This window comes from Pan troglodytes, chromosome 12, assembly GCF_028858775.2.
Source record: "Pan troglodytes isolate AG18354 chromosome 12, NHGRI_mPanTro3-v2.0_pri, whole genome shotgun sequence".
NCBI classification, from domain to species: Eukaryota; Metazoa; Chordata; class Mammalia; order Primates; family Hominidae; genus Pan; species Pan troglodytes.
Window position 1 is genome coordinate 114,959,382 of NC_072410.2, and position 12,634 is coordinate 114,972,015.

Here is a 12,634-nt window from a genome sequence, read left to right on the forward strand (position 1 = left end):
AGCTGAGTGGGAGAGGAATTTTGAAAGAATAGAGAAGGGTGAGGAGGAGTCCCAGTGTGGAGTTGAAACCACCTGCAGTGACAGAGGCTGGAGTTTGTCCCACTCACCTGACTCTTCCTAGTTTGCCCTCAGAGGCCTTGCTCTTCTGAGTCCCCATTTGATCCTCCTTTTCTTATCTCTGGATAAGGGTCATGGCCAAGACGCCTGTGGCAAGTCCCGTGATATGCTTTGGCTGTGTCCCCACCCAAATCTCATGTCAAATTGTAATTCCCAGTGTTGGAGGAGGGACCTGGTGGGAGGTGATTGGACCATGGGGGTGGATTTCCCTCTTGCTGTTCTCATGCTAGTGAGTGAGTTCTCATGAGATCAGGTTGTTTAAAAAATGTGTAGCAACTCCCCCTTCTCTCTCTCTCTCTCTCTCCTGTCACCATGTGAAGAAGGCACTTGCTTCCCCTTTGCCTTCCACCATGACTGTAAGTTTCCTGAGGCCTCCCCAGCCATGCCCTCTGTATAGCCTGCAGAACCGTGAGTCGATTAAACCTCTTTTCTTTATAAACTACCCAGTCTCGGGTAGATCTTTATAGCAATGTGAGAACAGATTACATTTATTTACATTCCGGGCTTGAAATTCTCTGGCTGCAGTTGTGTTATGGAAAGAGTTTTTGCTGTACCTCACTCAGTCACATCTTCCTTCCTCACTGGAGTTCTGTTGTTTTTGGGTTTCACTTGTTGGGATGACATAGCCTCTTTTTCGGAAGATTAAAACTGCAGACAAGTAAATGAGGTGTATTTGCCTATCTACCTTTTCCTTCCTTTCTACCTTCTCCTGTCTCCATCTAAGCTACAGTCTTCATCGCCCACACCCTCAGAGTTGTCTGATGACACCTTCCATTCCTGTAATTTCAAGTACTCTCTCTATGTCTCATGCTCAGCAGCGTCTAAATATGGACAATATGTCCTGCATCTTATAAAACCCTTGCTCGGCCTCACCCTATTCCAGCTACTACCCTTTTGCTTACCTTCCCTTCATGGTCAAACCTCTAAAAGCATTGTCCATACTCCCTTCTCTCTCTCACTCTACACACACATGCAGGCACATAGACACACACACACACACAAATAAATAAACCACATGTATGTAACACAAAAGGTTCGAATGGTGCACAGGAATTCAGTGAAAAGTGAGTGCTTCCCCCAGTATAGGCCACTAGCCTCTCAGCTGCCTTCCTAAGTGAAACCACCGATATGAATTTTTTTTGTATATTTCCCAATATATACAAGTATATATATAGTGTGTGTGTGTATATGTATATATAATATATATACATATATATAGTTTATTTCTATATATATTATATATTGTTTTCATTTTGGGATATGTTTAAGAGAACCTGTTTCATTTCTGTGTGAATAGAACTTCTCCATTCTTTTTCATGACTGCATATTATTCCATCATAGAAATGAGCTACAATATACTTCACAAGTTAAGTATTGAGAGGAATTTCATTTATCTCTAGTCTTGTTTTATTATGATAATACTGCAATTTATCTCCGTGTGTGTGCATTTGTGTGTGTGTATGTGTGTGCAATTATATATCAAGGATAAATTACGAAGAATAAAGTTGCTGGATCAAAGAATACATGCATATAGAGTTGACACATATTATGAAGTTACCAGTTTCTTCTGTTTCTTTGTTACTGCAATAGAGAAAGTGATTATTTTCCCTGTACCATTACTAGTAAAAGTTCACCTTTTTCAACTTTTGCTAATCTGACAAGCAAAAAATTGTATCATATTTTGTTGTTAATTTGTCTATCTCTTATTATAAATAACATTGAATATCTTTTAAAATGTTTAAGAGCCATTTGTGCTTGTGCGAGTGTGTGTGGGCAAGTCTGTGTGTGCGCAAGTCTGTGTGTGCACCTGCCTATCTTGTTCTTTGCCTATTTTTTTATTGAGTTGTTTGACTTTTTTGACTACTTTAAAGTGTCTTTATAGTTTAAGAAAATCAGTACTTTATTTAATTTTCCAAGTGCATATTTTATCTTTTGATTTTGTTTAGTGTGATCTTGTCTGCAGAAATATTTTTATATGACCTACTTTATCAAACTTTTCTTTATGGTTTCTGTTTCGGTTCCTGTTCTGAACTTTGAGATGTCCTTCTCATTATTTTAATGGATATTTGATATAATCAGATTTTCATCTTGAAAAGATTATTCTAGTTACAGTTTAAAAATTAGATGAGGTGATAACAATTAGAAGGCAATTGTAGAAGTTCATGTGAGTGAAATTAACAGCCAAGCTTATGATGATGGCAGTGAAAGTGGAAAAACAGGGATGAATTCAAGATCCATTTAGGAGGCAAAATAGACAGGCAATAGATTGGATATGGGAGACGGTTTTTTTGTTGTTGTTTGAGCAAGTATTTAGAGGATATCATTTACTGAGCTAATATTACTTTTTGTGTGGGGGATCATGAGTGTGGTGTAATACACATTTTCTTTAGGTAGATTTGAGATTTCCTAAGGAAGCCATTGAGTACAACATCTCAGACTGTGTACCAGGGGACGCATGCATGAGGAGTGGTGAAATAGTCATGGGCATTTGATGGCATGGGCCCAGATGAGATTTCTTATGAAGACAACATGAAGAGAGCTGGGAGCCAGGAAGGCCTTTGAAGAAGTCCAGCCTTTCCTTGCTGAGTATAAGAAGGTGATGCTGCTGAAGGCAGGGCTCGTGAGCAAGCCCTGGATGCTGCCTGGCTTCCGGATGTATGAGATGGGATGGACCTCGAGCAGAGGGGGGCTGTGGGGTCACCCGGCCGGCTGGGCACAGGCGAATATCTGGGAAGGTCACTGCGGAGAATTCACTGGGCTGGGCTGCTTTGTCTCCCAGGGAACTCTGGGACCCCCATATTTTGCTTTGTATGGTTTTCTTTCTGCCTTTGTTACCATTTCCACATTATGAGAGGAGATTCAAGAAACAGATTTCTCTAACTATGCCCCAACATTGACACCAAGTGTTTTCTTTCCACGTTGACTCGTTAGTGATGCAAAAAGATTTCTTCAAGAGAAATATGCTACATTCTTTCCAGGCAAGATGGCAGAATATATTAAAGAAACCACATTTGTACCTCAAAATCAGGAGAGGAAAAACATGGGGAAAGGGTTTTTCAGCAGTTCTACCTAAATGCCTGTTACCATCTGCCTTGTTATTAGTGTGGTGTCATAGAAACAGCTTGGATTTTAAAAGTATATGGACCTTGGTTCAAATCCCAGCACTGTCTCCTGCTGCAGCTGTGGCTCTGAACGAATGGCTTAACCTTTTTAAACTTCAGTTTTCTCATCTACGAGGTGAGGATAATTGTGTTATTTCCCAAAATTGAATCAAATGAGATGGCACGGACGAGGGCCAGGCAGAGACTCTGTCACACAGCAGGTGCTTAATGATCTCTGGTGAGTCCCTTTCTTCTCCATCCACAGCCCGGATCTTTAGCAAGCTCGTTCAGTTCTGTGCAAGTATAGTGCGTTTTTCCTCCTGTCAAAAAAAAAAAAAAAGACAGCAAAATCCTCTGAATTTCATTCTAAGCAACAAAGGATTTTTCAGGTAAAAAGGTCCATTTGTATTCTAACTAACATTGCCACTGGTTTCTGGGTAACTGTAGTTGGTGAACAAAATAGTTACAGAGACGGTAGAGGACAGGATCCATGGTCTTGAAAATTCATCTGTTCAGAGCAAGAAGACAGCCAGTGAGAAGTGTGGTGGCAAAGGGACATGATGATTAGAGAAAAGTGTAGCCTAATTTGAAGCCTAGAGGCTGGAACTAGGGCTTCTTATGGCATTACAGTCAATCTATTCATCTTTTGAGAGGCTTAAAACAATCCCTTGTTGACATCACCTAAGCCGCCCCATACAGGAAAGATTGTGACATTTCTGAACCAAAGACTAATTTATGTACATCTCATTTTAAAGCACCTGGGCACGATATTCCACCTGACGCAAACATTCAAAGCTTACCATGTTTTGAGAGAGAAGAGCACACCTGTGTTGACAGGTGGAACTGTCCTGGCACCGGGCCAGTGTGCTCGCACCGTGTTCAAATCTCTGGCACTTGTTTGCTGGTGCATCGGGCCGTACAAGGTATTTGCCTTCTCTCGCCCTCAGAATCCTCACCTTTAAAACGACAATATGATGTGCCCTTTGACCTCTATGATCCTTTGCAGTCTGGCAAACTATGACACAAAAGGCCTGGAGATCTTTGTAACTTCACCGGGGCTGATATTGGTATTACAATCCCAGGAAGGACTCCATCTCTCATATGAGCAAATTTTACACTTTTATTATCTGCATCTCATTGTGCAGCAAAGCATGTATCATTGGTTAATTAATGCTGCCAGCATGGCACTCTGCTGAACGATTGTTTAGCCTAGAGTGGAATAAAATGCTACAGTGACCGGTACTGTAGCATTATGTAACACAAAATTAAAAATCTGATAATTTGATTGGAAGTCTCAGGTGAGTTTTTTGTATAAAAATGTTAACCTCAAGTAGCTATAAGCAGGTAAATGTTTTATTCATCCCACTGATATGAAATAAATGCTTATGATATAAATTATGTATAATTAATGCTCCTGGGATAAAAAATGTATGCTAATAGGTTGTCAGTTAATTAAGAAAGGAATATGAGGTAAACAAAGGTGATTATAATTTATCCTGGGACCATAAACAGAAATCGTGCCTTAAATAATCTCTTTGAAAAAATACATTATACAGCAAATCCTTCATTTTCCTCCAGAGCAGCCGCCTAATGGTATAGAGCAAGTGTTCAGTGGAGATGTTAAACGAGGAAACAGCTAAGGAGAGCAGAGCAGGCTGCGGGCTTACAAACAACAGCTCAGCTGAGGTGGTCTCGTATGAGCAGTCCTGGTCTCCTTAGGAACATTTTCTGAAATACAGTTTTTTGGAAGTTAGAAGCTACATTACAAGAGAGGGGAAAATGCATCAACGGATGAAAACTTGAAAAAGTGTACCTATACTAAAGACAGTCTTTGGCATTCTGGCTAATTTCATCTGCTTTGAAACTGCCTAGCCGATGAACTACACTTTTCCCTGTATGTGGCTGGGGAAAGTCACAGTGATGGCAGACAGGGACCAGGAAAAGGTATCCTCTGAGTATTTCCGAGCTCACTTGGCTATACATGTATTCATTCACTCATTCATTCATTCAACAAACATTTCTTAACTACATAGCGTGCTCAGCATGGAGGATACAAACGTGCTGTGGGTATTGCCATCTCGTCTCTTTTCTCCTCTCGCATGGTCGTCTTCATTGATCTATGGGATCTGGGTATTCAGGCAAAAATATCCAGCTAAGAGATGGATATAGAAGCTTAAAGGTCTGGGGGGAAAATAAAGGCTTAGGTTATTTGAGCTGTGTGAGCAGGGGACAGAGGGGAGTGGCCAGGGATGATGAGCATTCAGGGGCAGGAAGTGGCGAAGTCCAGCAGGGAAAGGCACTGCACTCCAATCATCTGGCCAGAAGGGCACTTAGAGGAGCCTCTGGAAAGGCAGAGTCACCCACTGTGTCACTGCAGCAGAGAGGGTGAGCCAGGAAAAAAAAAACAACAAGTTTCAGGTAGATTTTGAAATTATGCAAGTTTGGTGGAAGCAGATACAGCAAAGTGGAGGGTGCAGGCTCCACCATGCCCACTCAAAAGGGTGTCCAGAAGCAGGCAGAAGATCACAGTGGCCTGGCCAGAGACTAGTTAAGATGAGAGATTGGTAGGGGAGAGGTTTTGGATGGTAAGCCAACATAGCAGGAGTCAGTTTGGAGGGTAATTCAGGCTCAAGACCGAGACATGAAAAAGTGGCTCAGTTTGGGGGATTGAAGAGATGCACTTTTTTGTAAACTGCTTGAAAGAGTCCTTAAAGGAAGATGGGAGGATTGAGGGCATGGAGAATGGCTCTGTATGAAGAACCCAAGGCCATCCTCTGCCCCTGAGGCAGGAGAATAACGCATGAGGATGGTGAGGCACATGCACAGAAGGGCTGGGGTGGCCTATTGGCTTCAGCTTCTTCTAAAGTAGAAGTTCAACATCAAATGCTGGAACAGATGAAGGAGGTCCAGTGAGGAACTACAATCATGGTGAATATTGAGAATTGTCATCAAGAGAAACAAGAGAGTAAATTCACCAGGGACGAGAAAAAGCCAAATTGCCTCCTTTAAAGTGCCGTTTCCTTCCATCTGCAGTTCATTCTTTCTGTTATGCAGAGGAGATGGGGGACTGCCAGGAGATGGAGGACTCTGTGAGATGGCGGACTCTGTGAGGAGATGGGGGACTCTGTGAGATGGGAGACTCTGTGAGGAGACGGAGGACTCTGTGAGGAGATGGAGGACTCTGTGAGATGGGGGACTCTGTGAGGAGATGGAGGACTCTGTGAGATGGAGGACTCTGTGAGATGGGGGACTCTGTGAGGAGATGGAGGACTCTGTGAGATGGGGGACTCTGTGAGGAGATGGAGGACTCTGTGAGATGGAGGACTCTGTGACATGGGGGACTCTGTGAGGAGATGGAGGACTCTGTGAGGAGATGGAGGACTCTGTGAGCAGATGGAGGACTCTGTGAGATGGGGGACTCTGTGAGGAGATGGAGGACTCTGTGAGGAGATGGAGGACTCTGTGAGATGGAGGACTCTGTGACATGGGGGACTCTGTGAGGAGATGGAGGACTCTGTGAGATAGGGGACTCTGTGAGGAGATGGAGGACTCTGTGAGGAGATGGAGGACTCTGTGAGCAGATGGAGGACTCTGTGAGATGGGGGACTCTGTGAGGAGATGGAGGACTCTGTGAGGAGATGGAGGACTCTGTGAGATGGGAGACTGTGAGGAGATGCAGGACTCTGTGAGGAGATGGAGGACTCTGTGAGATGGGAGCCCCTGTGAGGAGATGGAGGACTCTGTGAGGAGACGGAGGAATCTTGAGGAGGTGGAGGACTCTGTGAGGAGATGGAGGACTCTGTGAGATGGGAGACCCTGTGAGGAGATGGAGGACTCTGTGAGGAGACGGAGGACTCTTGAGGAGATGGAGGACTCTGTGAGATGGAGGACTCTGTGAGATGGGGGACTCTGTGAGGAGATGGAGGACTCTGTGAGCAGATGGAGGACTCTGTGAGATGGGGACTCTGTCACGAGATGGAGGACTCTGTGAGGAGATGGAGGACTCTGTGAGCAGATGAAGGACTCTGTGAGATGGGGGACTCTGTGAGGAGATGGAGGACTCCGTGAGGAGATGGAGGACTCTGTGAGATGGGAGACTGTAAGGAGATGGGGGACTCTGTGAGGAGATGGAGGACGTTGTGAGGAGATGGAGGACTCTGTGAGATGGAGGACTCTGTGAGATGGAGGACTCTGTGAGGAGATGGAGGACTCTGTGAGCAGATGGAGGACTATGTGAGATGGGGGACTCTGAGGAGATGGAGGACTCTGTGAGGAGATGGAGGACTCTGAGATGGAGGACTCTGTGAGATGGGGGACTCTGTGAGGAGATGGAGGACTCTGTGAGGAGATGGAGGACTCTGTGAGATGGGGGACTCTGTGAGGAGACGGAGGACTCTGTGAGGAGATGGAGGACTCTGTGAGCAGATGGAGGACTCTGTGAGATGGGGGACTCTGTGAGGAGATGGAGGACTCTGTGAGATGGGCGACTCTGTGAGGAGATGGAGGACTCTGTGAGATGGAGGACTCTGTGAGATGGGGGACTCTGTGAGGAGATGGAGGACTCTGTGAGGAGATGGAGGACTCTGTGAGATGGGGGACTCTGTGAGGAGATGGAGGACTTTGTGAGGAGATGGAGGACTCTGTGAGGAGATGGAGGACTCTGTGAGCAGATGGAGGGCTCTGTGAGATGGGGGACTCTGTGAGGAGATGGAGGACTCTGTGAGGAGATGGAGGACTCTGTGAGATGGGAGACTGTGAGGAGATGGAGGACTCTGTGAGCAGATGGAGGACTCTGTGAGATGGGGGATTCTGTGAGGAGATGGAGGACCCTGTGAGCAGATGGAGGACTCTGTGAGGAGATGGAGGACCCTGTGAGGAGATGGAGGATTTTGTGAGATGGCGGACTCTGTGAGGAGATGGAGGACTTTGTGAGGAGATGGAGGACTCTGTGAGGAGATGGAGGACTCTGTGAGCAGATGGAGGACTCTGTGAGATGGGGGACTCTGTGAGGAGATGGAGGACTCTGTGAGGAGATGGAGGACTCTGTGAGATGGGGGACTCTGTGAGGAGATGGAGGACTCTGTGAGGAGATGGAGGACTCTTTGAGATGGGAGACTCTGTGAGGAGATGGAGGACTCTGTGAGGAGATGGAGGACTCTGTGAGATGGGAGACTGTGGGGAGATGGAGGACTCTGTGAGGAGATGGAGGACTCTGTGAGATGGGGAACTCTGTGAGGAGATGGAGGACTCTTTGAGATGGGAGACTCTGTGAGCAGATGGAGGACTCTGTGAGGAGATGGAGGACTCTGTGAGATGGGAGACTGTGGAGAGATGGAGGACTCTGTGAGGAGATGGAGGACTCTGTGAGATGGGGGACTCTGTGAGGAGACGGAGGACTCTGTGAGCAGATGGAGGACTCTGTGAGATGGGGGACTCTGTGAGGAGATGGAGGACTCTGTGAGGAGATGGAGGACCCTGTGAGGAGATGGAGGACTTTGTGAGATGGGGGACTCTGTGAGGAGATGGAGGACTCTGTGAGATGGGAGACTGTGAGGAGATGGAGGACTCTGTGAGGAGATGGAGGACTCTGTGAGATGGGGGACTCTGTGAGGAGACGGAGGACTCTGTGTGGAGATGGAGGACTCTGTGAGCAGATGGAGGCCTCTGTGAGATGGGGGACTCTGTGAGGAGATGGAGGACTCTGTGAGGAGATGGAGGACCCTGTGAGGAGATGGAGGACTCTGTGAGATGGGAGACTCTGTGAGGAGATGGAGGACTCCGTGAGGAGATAGAGGACTCTGTGAGATGGGGGACTCTGAGGAGACCCAGACTCTGTGAGATGGGGGACTCCTCTGTGAGATGGAGGACTCTGTGAGATGGGGGACCCTGTGAGGAGATGGAGGACTGTGAGATGGAAGACTGTGGGATGGTGAACTCTGTGAGATGGGGGACTCTGTGAGGAGATGGAGGACTCTGTGAGATGGAGGACTCCTCTTCCTCCGAGGAGCACTTTCCATCTTCCTTTCTTTTATGCTGTCCTCTGAGATGGGGGACTCTGTGAGGAGATGGAGGACTCTGTGAGATGGGGGACTCTGTGAGGAGATGGAGGCCCCTGAAGGGAAATTATCTTCTTTGGTATTCCACATACTCCTTGAGGTGGGGGTTTAAAATGCTCATTTTACCAAACCCTCTCCTACAGCTTTATGAAATGTTAAATGTTCTCTATTTTTACCAAATGAGAAAATAACATTTTATCTGATTCTAGAGATTCGCAATCTCCAATTTAACAGGATGAAAAGAAGAGAAGACATTTCTGTAGATGAGACCCTGACAGGCAACTGCCAGCCCCACAGGCTGTTCTCATCCCTGCCCAGTTCCAGGGATGTGAGAAAGTTCTTCCTACAAAAGATGGGAAGAGCTGCTTAGGATTGGCAGATCCTGCATCTCTTGAGTTATGTACTTTGATGAGGGTCATTACAAAGCACCACAAATTCATGAGGGACCCTACACAGTGGGGGCAGAAATCCCATCAGCATTGATCTCTGCCTCATTCAGACAGACAGAACTCCCAGCACTTTCGTGTCACTGTGGATAGGGGCGTCAGTTTGAGTGACTCAGTATTTACAAACTGAGAAGGGATTCTGAGTTACAGATGAAAAACCGTGCCATTCTTTCGTGAAGTGGGAAATCTGCATAGAATCAGTAGATTCTGTCCAAGAGTCAAGTTTGACCCTGATAGGAGCTGGGTGACTGAACAAATTAGCTACCTTCAATTTCCCAATCCGTGCAACAGGAATTCCAATTCCTGCTTCCCAGGACAGTGTCAGGTTATCAAAAAGTCACCAACATATTGTCTGTCACCTAGTAAACAGTAGTGCTATTTTCACTGTAGTTGAAGATATTTGTCATTGTTGTCATAATTATCACCACCATCTTCATAACCATGGCCCTGAAACCTATTAACTATAAATTTTAAATAATTTACTCTGTCAGTCAGGAAAATAGAAGACACTCCAGGTATCCCCAGGCTGAATTTTTTTAATGTAACATTTTAATTAAAGTATAAAATTTATTTAAAAGTGCACAAATATTAACAGTGAATTTCAATGAAATTTTACAAACTGAACATGCCATGTAACAAGAATCCAGACTAAGGAGTTGACATTAACAAGAAGTCCCCCTCCTTCTAATCATTACCTCCCAAAAAGTAACCACTATTTTTGAGTTCTAAAGCCACGGATTTTTTTTTTTCTGATTTTTAAACTTTATGTAAATGGGATTATCCAGCATGTATTCTTTTGTATCCAGGCTATTTTGATTGTGAGTCATCAAAATTATGATTTGTTGGGAAAATGTATAGTTATTTCATTCTCGTTGCTTTATAGTGGCACATGTATGAATACATCACAGCCTATCTATTCTACGGATTGATCGATGGGTTGTGATAAGAACTACTCAAATATTGCTGCTATAAATAGTCGTATGTCTTTTGTAAACATGTGTGTACATTTCTATTAATATACATGTAGAGGTAGAATTGCTAGGATGTAGGACGGATGGATGTTCAGTTAGAGTAGATAATTTCAGTTTTCCAGTGTTTTCCAATGACATGCAAGCATAGTTGTACCAACTTACTCTTAAAAGTAGGTGAGTTCCAGTTGCTCCAAACACAATACTTTGTTTTGTCTGTCATTTATAGACTTTCTCTTGTGTATATCGTGGTTTTAATTTGCATTTATCTAATAGTTACTTAATTTGAGAAGTTTTTAACATGCTTTCGTCTACTTAGATATTCCTTTTTGAGGTACCTACTTCGAGACATCTGTCTTTTTTATTGATTTGTGTAAATTTTTATATATTCTGGGAAGTCTTCTCAGATATGTGTCATGCAAATATCCTTTCTTATTCTGTGGCTTGACTTTTCCTAATGGTGTCTTTTGATATGCAGAGAATACTTAATTTATTGGAGTTCTATTTATCATTTTGTGTGTTATGACTAGCAATTTTTTGTGTCTTGTATAAGGTCTGCCTACCCCAAGGTTATGAAGATGCTTTTGTATGTTTTCTTTAAAACGTTATTGTTTTACTTTTCACATGTAGATCTAAACTGTCTGGATTTTGTTTTTATGAGGGAGGGGTCAGGATTTATCCTCCACCTCAACTCTGTGTATCTAATTGACCCAGCACCATGCATTAAAAAGATGACTCTTTTGTTGTGGGAAGATTTTAATGCAAGGAAATAAAACCTAGAAAATTTTGGAAAAGCCAGGGAACAAAGGACAGTGAAGTTATTGCTAAAGTTTTCAGCTTGCAACACTACAGCAGGAGCTGTGGAGGAGCTTGCCTGGGAGCTGCTGAGACCATCCCATCTGTTTCCTCCCCACACTGGTCTATGAGTCACCTGTGCTTCTTCCCGCCACAGCTGCTGGAGAACGTGGCCTCCTAACATGGCCTCCTTCCTTTTCATGGAAGCCTATGGGGAAGGGATTCTAAGAAATGCCGTCCTAGGCTTTGTCTCTGAGACAAAGTGGTAGAGAAGACTCCAGGAGGTGGAGTTGATGCCAAAGTGCAAACATAGTTCGCGGAGTCACTGAACATTCTTGCACCTGTGATGCAGAAATTAATTTTGAAGTTGGGTTAGATGGTCTCTAAGAACTTTCTATCTCAAACATTCATTCAAACATTAGATATTATAAATGCTCTCTTAATGAATTTTATTCATTCACCGAGGTATTGAACTAGGCCAAAAATATAAAAAGAAAAAGAAGGAAAAGCACTTTTATCAGAGGCACTTCGAATACCACTGAAATAGGAGCAGGCAAACAGATGACACAGTGCAGGAAAATAGTGGCTATGGCTGTAAGAATATACAGTGCAGCAGGTTATAGGCAAAGGTGTAGCCAGACTACCCGAGGGACACTCCTGCAGTGTTACTGGAAGGCTGTGTAGAATCCTGCCTGGAGGAGCAGAGCAGGAATTGGAAGCCCCAGAGAAAGAACAGCAGGTGTACCCAGGGATGCCATTGTAGTACCTGGGAAAATGTAAACTCAAGCTTTGTTTTCTTTTATCTTGAATTTCTTGAGGAAAACCACAGGTGCCTTCAAGGAAACAGATGGAAGTTGTAATCTGTTTTGTGTAACCAAAGCGTTAGGCAGAGTTTGTATGGCATTGGGCAAGTTACTTCCTCTCTGTGCTATGATCTCTTCTCTCAGTTAATCTCCAGGAAGAATCTCCAGGATTCTTCCTGCATCTTGCAGTTTGGGCTCTGGAGGGTTCTTGAGTTTGTTCTTCCTCTGCACTTTATTTGCAATTGCAAAAATTCAGGCATGCCGGCTTACAAGTTAGAGACAAATGGCATCTAAACTGGCTTTCTCTTCTCTACAGGTTTCTTTCCAGAATCTTTGGACAATAGGTGG